At 37.6% G+C, this 17,093-nt stretch overlaps 1 long non-coding RNA gene across 1 annotated transcript; it reads right to left on the reverse strand.

Annotated features, from left to right (window-relative positions):
- Positions 1-4,506: 4,506 nt before the first annotated feature.
- Positions 4,507-16,128, reverse strand: LOC117077982. The gene is made up of 3 exons (XR_004434886.1): positions 16,115-16,128; positions 15,087-15,092; positions 4,507-4,615 (listed from the first exon to the last, which is right to left on the reverse strand). It is a non-coding gene; the product is annotated as an uncharacterized LOC117077982 (long non-coding RNA).
- Positions 16,129-17,093: the final 965 nt, after the last annotated feature.

A 17,093-nucleotide genomic window follows, 5' to 3' on the forward strand; every position in this document is an offset into this window, starting at 1 on the left:
GATCCAACACTCACAGAAGTTTTCCCTGAAAGAAGTAATGTGTGACCTGTAGTCTGAATGATACAAGAGAGCTAGCCACATCATATTGGGGTCTATGTAATAGTAAGCACAAAGGCCCGTGACAGGAGCATGTGTGAGGTATACAAGGAATAGCAAGGAGACTGTTGTGGCCAATGCACCTTGAATGAGGGATTTCTAAAAGTGGTGAGAAATGAGGCCAGAGTAAGTACAGGTCAATCCCCCAATCATATGGGCTCTAGTAAATAAATGGGTTTTATTCTAAGTGTTATAGAAACCGTTTGGAGGATTGAGAGCAGAAAAGAGATATGATTTTATTTATTTTTTAGAAGGATTACTTTGCAGCTGTATACAGATGGTGAGGTTGATGGAGAAAGAATATAGGAGATGAGTTAGGAGGCTAAGGACTAGTCTAACTAAGAAATTATGGCGACTTAAACTGCAGAGATTGGGAAAGAAGTGGTATGAAATGAGCAATTTAAAGGTTACTTTGGAAGATGGTAATAAGGATATTTACTAATGAATTGGATGTGGGAAAAGAGAGAATGACAGTAATCCAGGACAACTCCCAAGTTTGGGGTCTGAACAGCAGGGTGGATTACGGCATGTTCCATTTTCTGATTTAAGAAATCTTGGATAAGTGGAAAATTTGATGATGAATCAAAAGGTCTATTTGGGACATGTTAACTGAAATAGGCATTAGACAGCAAAATGGAATTTTCTAGTAATCTCTTAGTTATGAGGCTTGAGATAAACGGAAAGCTCAAGGCTGGAGATAACAATCTGAGTCACTGAATTTTTTTTTTTTTTGTGATATTTGGAGTCATGGAACTGGATGAGATCACCCCATTCACTGTTTTTCAATCATGCCACACATTTAATTCACTGGGGGAGCTTTAAAATAAAGTACTGAGGCCCTCCCTTCCCCATCTGAATCCAAATCTGAGCAGAGGGGTCAGAATAATGTTAAATTTTTAACTCTTTTCTGGTCATTCTAATGTGCAATCACATTTAAGAACAACTGACCTATTGAAATGGTATGGATAGAAGTCTCAGTACTCAATTCTGGGGCATAGTAAAATTCAAAGATGGATAAAAGCAGATTATAACAAAGGAAGCTGGAAACAAGTGGGCACCAAAACATGGGGAAAATCAGGAGAGTAGCATGGTGTCCCATAAACTAAGAAAAGAAAGTGTTTTTAGAAGGAGGGAGGATAAATTCTATCAAATGCCACTGAAAGTTCAGTGAAGGGGAAGACTGAGAGTTGGCCACTGGATTTGATAATGTGAAGGTAGCTATGACAAGTGGGTTTAGACCATAGATGGGGATGAAAGAGTGATAGCATGCATTCAAAAGAGTAGAACAGGGGAAGGAAAGAGTGCAAGTAACAGTAACTCTTTGCCATATGCATTTGTCAGTGCTTTGCCTATTTTCAAAGCCTAGTTAAAAGGCTGAGCAGCCTCCTCCAGACTCACCAGCTGGAGGCAATCTCTCTATTGTACGATTTCCACTTGCCCTTATCTCTGAGATGTCAACTTGAACTATTACTCTAGTTATTTATGCATGTCTTAGCTTTTCGTGGAGAAGTATCACGTTTAATTATTCTTTCTATGCCCCACAGTGATGGAATAATAGGTTCTCAGTACTTGTTAGGTCAAAATTTGGAAAAGAAAAAGCTTTGAAATATGCTGAAAAAGCAATGAATATTACTGAGGTGCTAAGTGAGCAGAGCTCTAATGTCATATGCCAGAAAGGGAAGACGTTAAAATTCACTGGCTGTTTCAAGTAAATGTACAGTATTGGGAGAAAAAGAGGACAGAAATAATAAAAGTGTTGGGGAAAAAAAGTTTCCTTATATCTCTACTACTGCTTGCAATATTGAGCACCATGAGGTATTAAATGGCAGTTTTGTGACAAGACACTGACCCATGTATAGATGACAACAAACTATGCCTTCTACTTCTTCTCATGCATAGTGTCCAGGCCTCGCTTGACCCACCAGCTCTGCCTACAACAAGGTAATATCTCAGGAAATGCTGAAGTTGTCCTTAAAAACTGCAAGGTCATAATTTTTGTTTCTTTGTGTTTTTTTAAATATTGTACATCTGACCACATAGGAAAGTTTTATAAAATCTGCCTAAATTAGTTAGTGAAAAATAGCAACCTGGAGGACATGGAGATCTTTATAAATATATATCCAGTCACGACAACATGAGAGGTATTCGTGTTTGCAGTGGCTTTGAATATCCCAGAAGCGTCAGTATTTACATAATTTTCTCTTTTAGTTGTCTTTGGTTTATATCCATTCATTTCAACCAAGAACAATTTTTAACTTAAACCTTTTGTAAGTTAAATGTGTTTCAAATATATGAACCATACATACCTAGTAAGAGACCATGAGTAGATTTTTATTTTTAAAAGTCTTATAGGACTTGATTACCTATCTCAACCACTTGAAGTTCTAACCCCCCATATATCTGAGTTTAGCTGTCTGAGCTGTCATCTCTGAACGTCCTCTCCCCAATCAACAATCTTCCTCTAGATTGATAAATAACCACCAATGTGTAAAGCAAAGGTGTTATCCCCTGTTTTCCATTTTAAAAAATGAGTTACATGAAAACTGAGCCAGAAAAAAATTTGGGGGAACTATGCAAAAAATTAAGAATGCATGTTTTATGAAACAGGTCCACAAATAAGAAAGTAACTGCTAATTAAAACTAGAAATGAGATTTGAATGTTCTTTCTCTACAGAAAGATAATATATATACTTATTTCAATATATGTTTATTGGGAGGGTATGTTGAATCCTGTCAATGTTTAAGAACAGTATTTCCTTAATCAGATACATGAATTTGCCTTCTGATATTTGTTAGAATGGGAGATAAAATTAGTTATTGCACAAAATGGCATTTAATATAACAAGTGAGGAATCAAGTAAAAATTATTACTAGTTAGGAAAAATTTTCAAAGCTTAGACACATCTCTATCATAAAAGATAGAGCTATTCCTAACAACAGAAAACACCCACAAAGCGCATAGAAATGTTACATTTAAGTGCTTTTTTTCTAGTAAACATTCACATGAAATAGGAAATCTGTATATTAGCCCTTTGTCAGTTGGGTAGATTGCAAATATTTTCTCCCATTCTGTAGGTCACCTGTTTACTCTGATGATAGTTTTTTGTTGTTGTTGTTGTTGTGCAGAAGGGCTAATATCCAGAATCAACGAGGAACTTAAACAAATTTACAAGAAAAAAACAATCCCATCAGAAAGTGGGCGAAGGATATGAACAGACACTTCTCAAAAGAAGACATTTATGTGGCCAACAAACATATGAAAAAAAGCTCATCATCACTAGTCATTAGAGAAATGCAAATCAAAACCACAATGAGATACCATCTCATGCCAGTTAGAATGGTGATCATTAAAAAGTCAGGAAACAACAGATGCTGGAGAGGATGTGGAGAAATAGGCATGCTTTTACATTGTTGGTGGGAGTGTAAATTAGTTCAACCATTGTGGAAGACAGTGTGGTGATTCCTCAAGGATCTAGAACTAGAAATACCATTTGACCCAGCTATCCCATTACTGGGTATATACCCAAAGGATTATAAATCATTCTACTATAAAGACACATGCGCACGTATGTTAATTGCTGCACTATTCACAATAGCAAAGACTTGGAACCAACCCAAATGCCCATCAGTCTTAGACTGGATAAAGAAAATGTGGCACATATACACCATGGAATACTATGCAGCCATAAAAAAGAATTAATTCATGTCCTTTGCAGGGACATGGATGAAGCTGGAAACCATCATTCTCAGCACAGTAACACAGGAACAGAAAACCAAACATTGCACGTTCTCACTCATGAGTGGGAGATGAACAATGAGAACTCATGGGCACAGGGAGGGGAACATCACACAGCAGGGCCTGTTGCGGGGTGGAGGGTAGGGGAGGGATAGCATTAGGAGAAATACCTAATGTAGATGATGGGTTGATGGGTGCAGCAAACCACCATGTCACATGTATACCTATGTAACAAACCTGCACATTTTGCACATGTATCCCAGGACTTAAAGTATAATTTAAAAAAAAAAAAAAAGAAAGAAAGAAAAGGACATCTGAGGCTGCTGTCGAAAACTACAATATAAATATAAATCAGTGCCTCACAAATATCTTTAAAGTTTTTCATTGATCAACTCTACATCTGAGTTTTTTCCATAATAATGAAGAATCACTTGTATATGTTGGAAAGCACTTACTTTTAGCCAAGTCTAGCCTCAAAAATCAGTAAGAAATCCCCCTAAAGCAACTTTGAAAGATGGTTTTCATGCACTAACTTCTTGAACCTTCCCAATGACATGAAGTTCATTATTTAGGCAGTCCAGTCCATTTTTTTTTAAGTAAAACTTTTTCATCTTTTTCTTTTTCTTTTTACCTTAAGTTCTGGGATACATGTGCTGAATGTGCAGGTTTGTTACATAGGTATACATGTGACATGGTGGTTTGCTGCACCTATCAACCCATCATCTAGGTTTTAAGCCCTACATGCATTAGTATTTGTTGTAATGCTCTCCCTCCCTCCTTCCCCTTTCCCCTCAACTCCTGAAAGACTCCAATGTGTGATGTTCCCCTCCCTGTGTCTATGTGCTCTCATTGCTCAACTCCCACTAATGAGTGAGAACATGTGGTGTTTGATTTTCTGTTCCTCTGTTAGTGTGCTGAGGATGATGGTTTCTAGCTTCTTCCATGTTTCTGCAAAGACATGAACTAATTCTTTTTTAGGGCTGCATAATATTCCATGGTGTATATATGCCACATTTTCTTTATCCAGTCTATCATTGATGGACATTTGGGTTGGTTCTAAGTCTTTGCTATTGTAAATAGTGCTGCAATAAGCATACGTGTGCATGTGTCTTTATAGTAGAATGGTTTATAATCCTTTGGGTATATACTCAGTAATGGGATTACTGGGTCAAATGGTATTTCTAGCTCTAGATCCTTGAGGAATCACCACACTGTCTTCCACAATGGTTGAACTAATTTACACTCCCACGAACAGTGTAAAAGCATTCCTATTCCTCCACATCCTCTCCCGTATCTGCTGTTTTCTGACTTTTTAATGATCACCATTCTAACTGGCTTGATATGTTATCTCATTATGGTTTTGATTTGCATTTCTCTAATGACTAGTGATGATGAGCTTTTTTCCAAATGTTTGTTGGCTGCATAAATGTCTTCTTTTGAGAAGTGTCTGTTCATATCCTTCGCCCACTATTTGATGGGGTTTTTTTTTTTTTTTTTTTCTTGTAAATGTGTGTAAGTTCCTCTTAGATTCTGGGTATTAGACCTTTGTCAGATGGGTAGCTTGCAAGAATTTTCTCCCATTCTGTCGGTTTCCTGTTCACTCTGATGATAGTTTCTTTTGCTGAGCAGAAGCTCTTTTGTTTAATTATATCCCTTTGATTTTACTTCAGATAAGTGGTATATGTAAGAAGGAAACTTAATATTACATTTATATATGCGGTTTAAATTTGTTCCAAGGTATTTTAAAATGGGACCAAATATTTTCTAAATGCCTTTTAAAATCGGTTGTTAAGTTTTTGTCAATTTTGGCTTTTGTTGCCATTGCTTTCGGTGTTTTAATCATGAAGTCTTTGCCCATGCCTATGTCCTGAATGGTATTGCCTAGGTTTCCTTCTAGGGTTTTTATGGTTTTAGGTTTACATTTAAGTCTTTAATCCATCTTGAGTTAATTTTTGCATAAGGTATAAGGAAGGGGTCCGCTTTTTGTTTTCTGCATATGGCTAGCTAGTTTTCCAAGCACCATTTATTAAATAGGGAATCCTTTCCCCATTGCTTGTTTTAAAACCTCTAATTGTCAAAACATTCTGCCAACAAATATAAAAACCATGAGCCTAAATAACAATTAAGGAAGTGTTTGTCTAGAAGCCATCCCAGATACCATTGGCCTTCATCTCTTAGTATGCTCTTCACACTAAGGAAATACTCTTAAATTCTTTGTTGTTAATGAAGTGCAAGAAGTCTCTAAGGCACGAAGATTCTTGTGAACAATTTCCTAAAACTGATGCTTGGGTGTGCCTAAGTTTGGCGAGGATTTATACCCAGCTTATCTGTTTCACTTCCTACTTCACCACCATATCCGGTCCTTAGCTTCACTATATACACACTCTTTCTCTCACTCTGGAGATGTAGATAACAAATATGTGTATTAATATGTACACATATATACATGCATGAACATATATGCATATATATACATAAGCACATATGTACACGTATGTTGAATTAATATTAATATTAATATTTGAGAAGGCTTGATTTTACTTCAGATAAGTGGTATATGTAAGAGGGAAGCTTAATATTACATTTATATATACAGTTTAAAATTGTTCCAAGATATTTTAAAATGGGACCAAATCTTTTCTAAATACCTTTTAAAATTGGTTGTTAAGTTTTCCAGCTTCCAAATAATAAAATAATAAAACTATCGAATGGAACCTAAAGCCTGTGGAAAAATCAGGTGTTTCAATTTCTGACTGTAATTAATTAAACCTTGGTTTTAAAAAACTAAGTTAATCTATTACATATTGTTTTCAGAATATAAAAGCCATCCTGAAGGTTTGTTCACAAACATGTATACACACGCAAAAAAAAGCCTCACATTTTATAGCTTATTAGTAGCATAATTTGAGGGCAATAACTATTTTTTCTCATAGTTTCTAGGCCAGTAAAATCCTGCTTGATGTTCAATGTCTTCCTCCTTTTTTATGCTAAGTGAATGAATGGATGAAGTTCCTAGGAAATTGGCTGGCAAGCTCTTCAGTATGGTGCTACTGTGTCCTACACAACTACTTCCTCTCTTCCTTCTCTGAATTGGGAAGAGAGGTGTTTATTTCTTTACTCTCCCCTGCATCAATGGGCCACGTGTAGGATGAATTCAGAGAAGTGGTTTCTGATCAGTGCCTTGGGTTTTTTTGTTTGTTTGTTTTTGTTTTGTTTTGTTTTGTTTTGAAGAGGTCTTGCTCTGTCACCCAGGCTGGGGTCAGTGGCGGGATAGTAGCTCATTGCAGCCTCAAACTGCTGGTCTCATGCTATCCTCCCACCTCAGCCTCCCAAGTAGTTGGAATTACAAGCTTGAGCCACTGTGTCCAGCAAGGATGCTACTTCTTTTAATGCAGTGTACGACTAGGGCAGATGGGCTGTAGCTTTAGGAATTGCCAAACATTTCGTAGCTTATACTATGAGAGTCATAACTGCAACTCACATAATTCTATATGGAAGTGTACTCATAAGTAACCAAGCTAAAGTTCTAATAGGTCACAGTTCCCATGTGCCCTTAGATCTTGCTTCTTTCACCCAAAATTACCGCTTATCATGATAAGTGACTGTCTGGTCTATGTCCTGGGTCTGAGAAAATACTTTTGCTTTCTCTCACATAAAACAGTGATCATTTCTTATCTTGAAACTTCTAAAATTATCTTTCTGTTTCCTCTTATACACAGGACTTTGGCTAAGTTTTATTTCTATAGGAACCAAGGCCTTTTTCTAAATATCTGTTAACTTTGTCCCCTAAAACTTGTCTGAAAAAGGTTCTTGGAACAAGTGCCATTGGAAAAACGTACATGTGCTTATTCTTTAAAATAACAATTTATTTAGCTTTATCCAAAATGAAAACATACAAAATAACTGATTTTGCATGGTTGTAAATTACATTAATGTCCAATTGACTGGAAAAGGAATAGGCCACCTTAAAATTATACAAATATTTAACAATTGCACATCTATACTAACTATAAATATGACAGTTTTGATATTATATCTGAAAACTTTTCAGAGTCTTTGATATAGTTATTGATTACAAATTACTAAAATACTGATAGCAGATATATTTTCTTTTATCGCCTAACTACTTTCCATCCCTTCAGCTATAAAGCACGATGGTGGTTATCTTAGCACTGTCAAAATAATGCAGAGTATAGATATTATGTGATTCTAATAATAATATAAAATAGTCTGAGTAATTTATTTGGATGATAATATTTTTGAATCTTCATGTAATTGTACTCTTCACCAAATATGAGGCTGATTTTCTTGCAAGGTCAATTAAATATGCAATTAAAAGCTACTCTCTCATGTCTTCTTCCCATGGTTGTCAGTGCAAATTCTCCAGGGTCATCATCTCTCCACAGATCTGAATCGTTCATGCAAACTGTATTCCAAATGGCTTTAAAATATTAAAAGTTCCATTTTACAATTTATTCTGCTCAGTGATCAGTGTGGTGAATCTCCTTCATCTTGATAAAGGTCATAAAGAGTTTTTATTGTTATTCTTTAAAGTGCCTGATTTTGTGGGTTGTGGAAGAAAGAAAGACTGAAGGAAAGAGACGATTATGAAAGAAAGAAAGGAAGGAAGGAAGGAAGGAAGGAAGGAAAGAAAGAACAATTAGCATCAGGAACATGGCAGGACAATATTCATGAAGAACTTAACAAAGTTCCCCTACTATAGATATTTCTTTCTACCCTTTAACTCTTACTTAATCAGACAGCCATTATGTTTGACTCAGCAGAAATGGAGAGAGGTGGACATAAAAATAATCAAATGTTGGTTTTTGAATTTCAAACGTTTAGGTTTAGAGGAATAGGGATAATTTGGATTCAGAATCAATATATTTAGAAGAAGTTATGATCAGCAGAAAAATCTGAAAAGCTTCCCTCCTCCCTTCTCACCTCCCCAAAGTTAAAAGAAAGTCCTTGATTTAGGGGAGAGGAACGATAGAGGAAGTATGAAGAGTGAGACAGGTTTGTGAGGCATTAGAATATAGAATGACAGGATCCAACTTGGAATGAACAATAGAGGATAACAGAGACTAGTAGAGACCATTAACCTAAGGGGTGATTCATTTGTCTTACTGTTGGTACCTGATGAAGGTTTTTAAAAATCTCACTTTAATAGCAGACAGTTTATTTTCTGTGAATCAACATGAAAATGTCCAGCAGGTGTGATGTTAGTCGGGCTACCTCTAGATTTGCTCAATTCACATTCAGTGTAGCCTCTCAGGACAGGCCTCCGTTTTCTAAAGACACTTATAAGCCCTTACATGTAGGATGGGACCCCAGTCACCTAGAGAAGTGAGTACAAAAGGAAGAGCTTCTTGCATATGGACTTGAGTGGGACTGAACCGAATCATTCAATGATTTTCCCTGCTCAGAACAGATGCATCCCAGTGAGATGGAAAGGCTCTTTGAGGTCACTCACATGCTAAGAACCTGAGTTTGCATTGCAGAACACTCATATACAAGAGTTGAGAGTGTCTTTCTCACCCTTTTAGCATAACTCAAGATGTGAATACATTGTGCAAGACACTATGCGAGATCAAGTCTAGCAATTTTTTTATCTAGACTGTCCTTGTGGACATGTGCAGTTCAGGGCTGGATGTATCCATAGAATATTAGCTCACCATCAATTTTGTGTAAAACATACCATCACCCTAGAAGCTACCAACAGAAAGGAAAATGGAGCTCTGCAATGCATTTCTTCACCCCTAGCTTGGTGTTGGTTCTCCAGAAACACCTGTTACATCAACTTAGGTGCTATTACATTATTAGAGATTGCACCCAGGGAACAGGAGTGAAAGAAGGGGACATAAAGAGGGGAAACGGAAGAGAAAATCAATTCAATTCTGCATTTCTAACTGGACAAGTGCTTGGTATCATGCATTACTGACTGAGCCATCTCATGGGACCAACTTCCAAGGTGGCGTATGAACAACTGCGTCTCAAGACAATCCATCTGGAAGGAGGGTGGGAGGCTTTACTGCTGTCTCCAGGCTCCCAATTCTTACTGCTCCAAGGTTTGCTCCATTACTCTGCTGGATTGTATTCACATTGGAACTAAGCATGTCTTGCAACATCTTATGTATTAGTGCCGAAGAGGAATGTCCCTAGAGAAGTGCTACATAAGAAAAGTTGTTAGTTTGCGCATATGTGAAGCTGGTTAGAGTCAATGCTGAGGTGGTAGACTCAGCAGCATCTGGACAAGATCACATGCCCAAAAGCTTGAGACATACAAAGTCAAGAGGTTCTGAAGAGGCGTGTGAGATGTATTTGATATAACCTCTCCTATCCCCATTCCCAGCCAAGGGAGACCCTACTTGGAATAGGAAACCCCATCTAAGTAGCTGGAAATTATATATCCATACACAGCCATGGAGAAAATATCTCCCTTGTTTTTAAGCAAAACAGTAATTGAAAGGTGAGTTATTTTTCAGAAAGTGAACATGGACAAGGCAGAGGGAAGGAAGATGTGGATAGACGGTCAAAGTCCAAGTCTGAAAAATGCGTTAGATTAGTAAAATCTCTGCGAGGTTAAGCAGTTGAGGTTTGGGGCATTTTCAAGGAAAATCCACCACTGATAATAGTGGCAGGATATCTGAGTTAAGTTGGGAAATATCATGGAGCAGTAGAGAGATGAGGGAGTATCAATTAGCTTCTTTAACATTCTCCGTAAGATTGAACAAAGTACTGACTATACTTGTGCTAAGATTGTGCAGAATTTGGTGCAGAAAGCTCTCACCACAGGGTCGTTAGAGTCAGGAATATAAATGGAACCTGCCTGCACTCTGTGTGGGATGAATCAGCTCTAAGTAAAACCTTCCATTCTAAGGTTAATCAGTCAAATTTGGTAAAGCTATAAAGAGTAACTGATAGCTGAGAAAGGTAACACATGTCTCTCAGATACCAGCAGTTCAAGGAATTGGGTAAAGGAGGGAAATAACGCAGTAACAGTCTTAAGTTAATGTATCTACTGTATTTGCACTCTGAACGGAATAAAATTTATTTTCAAGCACTTGAAGAAATGTACACAAACACAAGTAAAAGCACAATTAAAGTTCCAGATTTTCCCAAAACTACAATACAAAAGTGACAAAAATATGGTAAAATAATATTTTTGAAAATCAGTGACAAAAAGGTAATGTACATAGCACACTAACTCAAATGTCTCAAAAAACAAATGCACAATTTTGAGTAATTTGTAGGTAAAACTCAAAATGGAAATTACAAAACACTCTAAATAGAAGAAAATAATTATTAAAGTAAAATAATGAAACAAAAGAGCGATAGATTTGAACAACAGATACATAAACTGTTTTTGACAAGAATAAGAAAACAGACAAAACCTTGTCAAGTGTAATTCATTTTATTTATTTGTTTGTTATTTATATATTTATTTGAGACAGAGTCTTGCTCTGTTGCCCAGGCTGGAGTGCAATGGCGTGATCTTGGCTCACTGCAACCTCCGCCTCCCGGGTTCACGCCATTCTGCCTTGGCCTCCCAAGTAGCTGGGAATACAGGCACCCACCACCACGCCCAGCTAATTTCTTTTTGTATTTTTAATAGAGACAGGGTTTTACTGTGTTAGCCAGGATGGTCTCGATCTCCTGACCTCGTGATCTGCCCGCCTCAGCCTCCCAAAGTGCTGGGATTACAGGCTTGAGCCACCGTGCCCGGCCAGCTGTATCTTTTAAGCTCATTTACCCCACAAGAGACTTCATGCTGGCAAGAGGCCTTAAGACTGCAGGGAATGTATCGTCTCCTCGTTCAACATAGCATGAGTCAAAAAAGAGAAAAGCTTTGAGAATAGCCTTTGTGAGGGAGCTAAATACCAGAAGTTGAACTTTGTACAGCAGGGTATCTACAGTGGGGGAATCACCTATAAGTGCCAGGTATGTGAGAAGTGTTCAGGAGCTATGTTGCATTTTCTAACCTGCCCAGGCCCCTTACCTGTGTTATGTCACTGCCAGTGTCTGCTGCAGAAACCATTCAACTTGTACTAGCAGTCAGGTGGTGTGTGACCATCACCCCAGTATGCTCAGAGCAAAGACCTCTCTGCTCTCCTTTATTCCTTGAGGGAATTACGAGTGGTCTGAACACACTAGGAGGTCCTCATTCCCCTGCCCTGATGGGTTTCAGTGTGGACATGACCAAGCTCCTGCTAAAAATGCATGAACTGAGATCTGCTGCAAGTTTCCAAAGATTTCCCTTCGCGGACAATATTGACTCTCTATGTGATAGCTGAGATAGATTTCTCCAGCCTCCAAATCACCAAGCCTTGGAACTTCCTAACCCAACTAATCTGATTTGTGCAATGACTTGTACAATGACTTTTACCTTATTGATTAAGCCTTTCCTCTTCTGTGTTCACTGTGTGGGATTGATTGAGAAAAGAATTGGGCTTTGCCAGCATGCAGGGAGGAACATCTTTTATGGGAGCTCCAACTTTATGTGCTTTAGAGAGAACAGCTCACAGTCTAATTTGACCTAGTTGGCAATGCTACCCAAGCCCTTTTAGGAAAAGCTATAGAGCTTTGTGGAGCTAATCTTGTTACATGGTTACCTCCTAGGAGCCCTAAGTTCACCCCAATAAAGAGATGGCTTTTATGACACCTAGAGCACATCTGGGACAACATGAGTTTAGTCCCTTTTCCCCAGGGGATGGTTAACATCCTCCAACACTATTAAAGTGTAGCTGTCTCCTAAGACCTACCCAGAAGTCATGGTTTCTGAAGTCCAAAATCTGGTAGGCAGATAAGACCTATAGTGACTAGGGGATAAACTTAGTTGATACATTTCTTGTTGTACTATGTAGAATGTTGTCATCTTTCCTGACATTCAAACTTATAAAGGTTAAAGATATAAATTCTATTTTTCTACCTTTTAAAATGTCAAGCTTTAATGCTTAGTAAGGATGACTCTGGTAAATATTGTTTCAGTTAGAAATCCTGAAATATGTTTGATTATATCTTATTTAGATAAAACATATTTCCAGAAATAAAACTAAGCTGGGTGCGGTGGCACATGCCTGTAGTCTCAGCTACTGGGGAGGCTGAGGTGGGAGCCCAGGAGTTCCAGGACAGCCTGGGCCTCCTAATGAGACCCACGTCTCTAAAAACAAAATAGTTTTTTGTTTAATTAAAAAATTCAAAATGTTTTAAAAATCTAAACTTTAAAAAAATTCAACTTATAAAATAATATACTTTTTAAAAAAATTTTTTTAAAATCTTTCAAAAAATAAATAAAACTAATAAGTAAGAGCCTTCATATTGATACAGTTTGAGACATTTTGCAGTCCAGGGCTGGGTCTTGTGTGACCCATCTGGAGTTCAGGTGGATGTGGTTTTCACTGCTCTCCAGTTTCTAAAGTGAGGCAGAGACGACCCTCCCATTATACAGGAAATGGGAGATAATTGAGTTAATATAGGGTTGGTTGATTTTCCAAGAAATGGAAGATTCAGATTTTTATGGGTAGCCATAACAGCTTTATTGGTGTATAATTGGAATACAAGAAACTGCACACATTTAAATTGTAAAATTTGATAAATTTTGACATACACACATATCTATATATATATATAGACCTATGATACCATTGTCATAATTAAGGTAATGACCGTATCACCCCCAAAAGTTTTCTTATGCCTTTAATAATCTCTTTGTTTTGTCCTTCCTTGACCTCTCATCTGCATACAACCACTGATTTGTTTTTTATCACCACACATTAGTTTGCATTTTCTAGAATTTTATGCAAATGTAATCATACAGTGAGCACTTATTTTTTCGTCTGCCATCTTTCAGTAAGCATCCTTTTTTAGAGTTTAATCAATGTTAGGAATATCAGTAGATTATTTCTTTTTATTGCTGAGTCATATTTCACTGTGTGGATGTACTACAATTGTTTATCCATAAGTTTTGATGGACTTTTGCGTTGTCTTCAGGTTTGGGCTATTCAAAATAAAGCTACTTTTGAAAAAAATTAAAAAGAACCTTTAATGACCTCACAGAGACAGTTGTCTTGCAAAAGAAAGGTAGCTCCTCAAGACCAAACTCCACCATTCACATTGCCTCCACACGGCCCTTAAGAGTCAGGTCCTAGTATTACTCAGGGGAGAATTTCAAGACCTGGGAAGGAGCTAGCACTTTCATCCAATATAGTTGCAAGTTCTTACTAATTGTTTAGGTAAGAAATCAGAACATATTGTGGGACTGGATGTGAAGTTTGCTGGACCAGGGAGAATAGAACATAGGGTTAAATCAGGTAAAATTTATCAACATGGGTACACTTACTTGAGATTTGGCATGTATGCCTGGATTGAATGGTTGCCTACATAAAAGAATTCAAATACCCCAGAATTTCCCTGAGACATTTTTTTCTATATCTCAGAGCGATGACTCCTGCACATATATTTCCAAGTTTTCTTCTCCTCTGGCTTCCATGTAGTTTCAGCCAGAGGGAGGCACCTAAGGGAGACTGGAGGGCATGAAGTAGAGGGAATCCAGGTTTCTTCTTCCTCTATGCCTCAGCTGGCTTTTCTAGCAAGGTTTGCATCTCCTTTGCTCCAGTAGCCCTTCCAGACAGTTGTTCCATGTTTCCAACATTTACCAAGTGACCTTGGGCTATGGAGGCCTGTAAAACCACCCTAATACCTCTAGCCTAGGGGTGGTAACTGCTTTCTGCTGATATTAATCTGTGTTGCCCCACCTGTTACCATCAAATGAGGAGCAAATTCTCTTAAACTCCATCTGTTTAAATGTTTCAAGTATTTTTTTCCTAGTTTCTTTTTTTTCTGGTTATAGTCTAACTGATACATAACTATACTGAGAGGATGGGAGAAAGAGGGTAAATGTGTGAGTAAGCAATGAGAGTGAAACAGTCCTTAATCATGGTCTTTGCAGAAAACATCTCATTCAAAGTAGTTGAAGAGAATTTAATGAGGAGGCTATTTTTAGAGTTGAGGGCAGGACTAAGGAATGCATTAAAAATGGAGAGGCACCCAGGAACTAACAGTAGTGGGAAGTTTTTCCCATCCCTTAAAAGGAAGCAAAGGGTGGAGCCGTGTTATTGGAACTAGAAAGACCTTGGACTGTGGGAAAGAATCACTGAACGAACAAGAGATGGGACCATAGGTAGAGGAACATAATGACCATTAAACTGTAATCTGATAGGGAAGGATCATCAGGGAGCAGGAATAGATACCTGACCTCTCTCTGCTTCTGTCCTTTGATTTCCTGCCAATACCTGTCATTGCCAAAGTGAAATTAAAAACCAAAGTTCAAGGAAAACCTGGTGATCCAGTTCATAGAAGTCATCCTCCCAGGGCATAGAACGGAGCTAAAGCTAAAAGCTTTAAACCAACAGTTTAAATATACTTTAAGGCCAACTGCCCATAGTTACCTAACCAAAATTTAAATCATCCTGAACTTCCTGAAACACTATCCTTAATCTTAAATGAAAACCAAAACAGCTTTACATCCTCATCAGCATGATTCAGTGAAATGAAGCCAATCAGCTATAGAGAAACCAGCTTAATCAGCTTTGTTTGCCCTAAAAAGAATGTTAACATATAACAACCAATCATGAAAAAGGCCAAAATACTTCATCCTTTATGTTTTATCAACTGTACTGTGAAGTGGGCTTCTTAATGCTCTTGGTTTGAGGAGTCCTGGTTTGCAAACTCTCCTTTTGTATGCACAGTAAACTTTTAAATGTTTTAAAATTTGATCTGATTTTATTTTTGACAAAGTTGAAAATGATTACTTCAGAGGAATGAAACTCGGGGGTAGGAGTAAAGTGCTTTTGTAGTAAGTCATAATGAGCTATTGGAATATATATGTGTGCAATGTATTATATATATAACATAGTGTAATATAATTACAAATATGTTCTTAGAACAAAGAAAAGTGAAAACCCGTTGGTGTAAGTGGTGTAAGTATATAGGAAGGATTTGAGGGCCAAAGACTATTTGAGTATATTTCTGTGCCTATGTGAGTGTGTTTACAGACTGAAAAGAAGAAATAGGAAGCTGGAGAAATGGGGAATCTTTAGTTTTTTTTGGAGCTCTTCATCAGTTTTTTTTTTTAATTATTGTACTTTAAGTTCTAGGGTACATGTGCACAACATGCAGGTTTGTTACATATGTATACATGTGCCATGTTGGTGTGCTGCACCCATTAACTCATCATTTACTTTAGGTATATCTCCTAATGCTATCCCTCCCCGCTGCCCCCACCCCATGATAGGCCCTGGTGTGTGACGTTCCCCTTTCTGTGTCCAAGTGTTCTCATTGTTCAATTCCATCTATGAGTGAGAACATGCGGTGTTTGGTTTTTTGTCCTTGTGATAGTTTGCTGAGAATGATGGTTTCCAGCTGCATCCATGTCCCTACAAAGGACATGAACTCATCCCTTTTTATGGCTGCATAGTATTCCACGGTGTATATGCGCAACATTTTCTTAATCCAGTCTGTCATTGATGGACATTTGTGTTGGTTTCAAGTCTTTGCTATTGTGAATAGTGCCACAATAAACATATGTGTGCATGTGCTTTATAGCAGCATGATTTATAGTCCTTTGGGTATATACCCAGTAATGGGATAGCTGGGTCAAATGGTATTTCTAGTTCTAGATCCTTAAGGAATTGCCACACTGTCTTCCACAATGGTTGAACCAGTTTACAGTCCCACCAACAATGTAAGTGTTCCTATTTCTCCACATCCTCTCCAGCACCTGCTGTTTCCTGACTTTGTAATGATCACCATTCTAACTGGTGTGAGATGGTATCTCATTGTGGTTTTGATTTGCATTTCTCTGATAGCCAGTGATGATGAGCATTTTTTCATGTGTCTGTTGGCTGCATAAATGTCTTCTTTTGAGAAGTGTCTGTTCATATCCTTTGTCTAATTTTTGATGGGGTTGTTTGTTTTTTTCTTGTAAATGTGTTTGAGTTCTTTGTAGGTTCTGGATATTAGCCCTTTGTCAGATGAGTAGTTTGCAAAAATTTTCTCCCATTCCATAGGTTGTCTGTTCACTCTGATGGTAGTTTCTTTTGCCATGCACAGGCTCTTTAGTTTAATTAGATCCCATTTGTCAATTTTGGCTTTTGTTGGCATTGCTTTTGGTGTTTTAGACATGAAGTCCTTGCCCATGCCTATGTCCTGAATGGTATTGCCTAGGTTTTCTTCTAGGGTTTTTATGGTTTTAGGTCTAACA

The sequence above is a fragment of the Trachypithecus francoisi genome, unplaced genomic scaffold (assembly GCF_009764315.1).
Source record: "Trachypithecus francoisi isolate TF-2019V2 unplaced genomic scaffold, Tfra_2.0 Lachesis_group6, whole genome shotgun sequence".
Taxonomy (NCBI): domain Eukaryota; kingdom Metazoa; phylum Chordata; class Mammalia; order Primates; family Cercopithecidae; genus Trachypithecus; species Trachypithecus francoisi.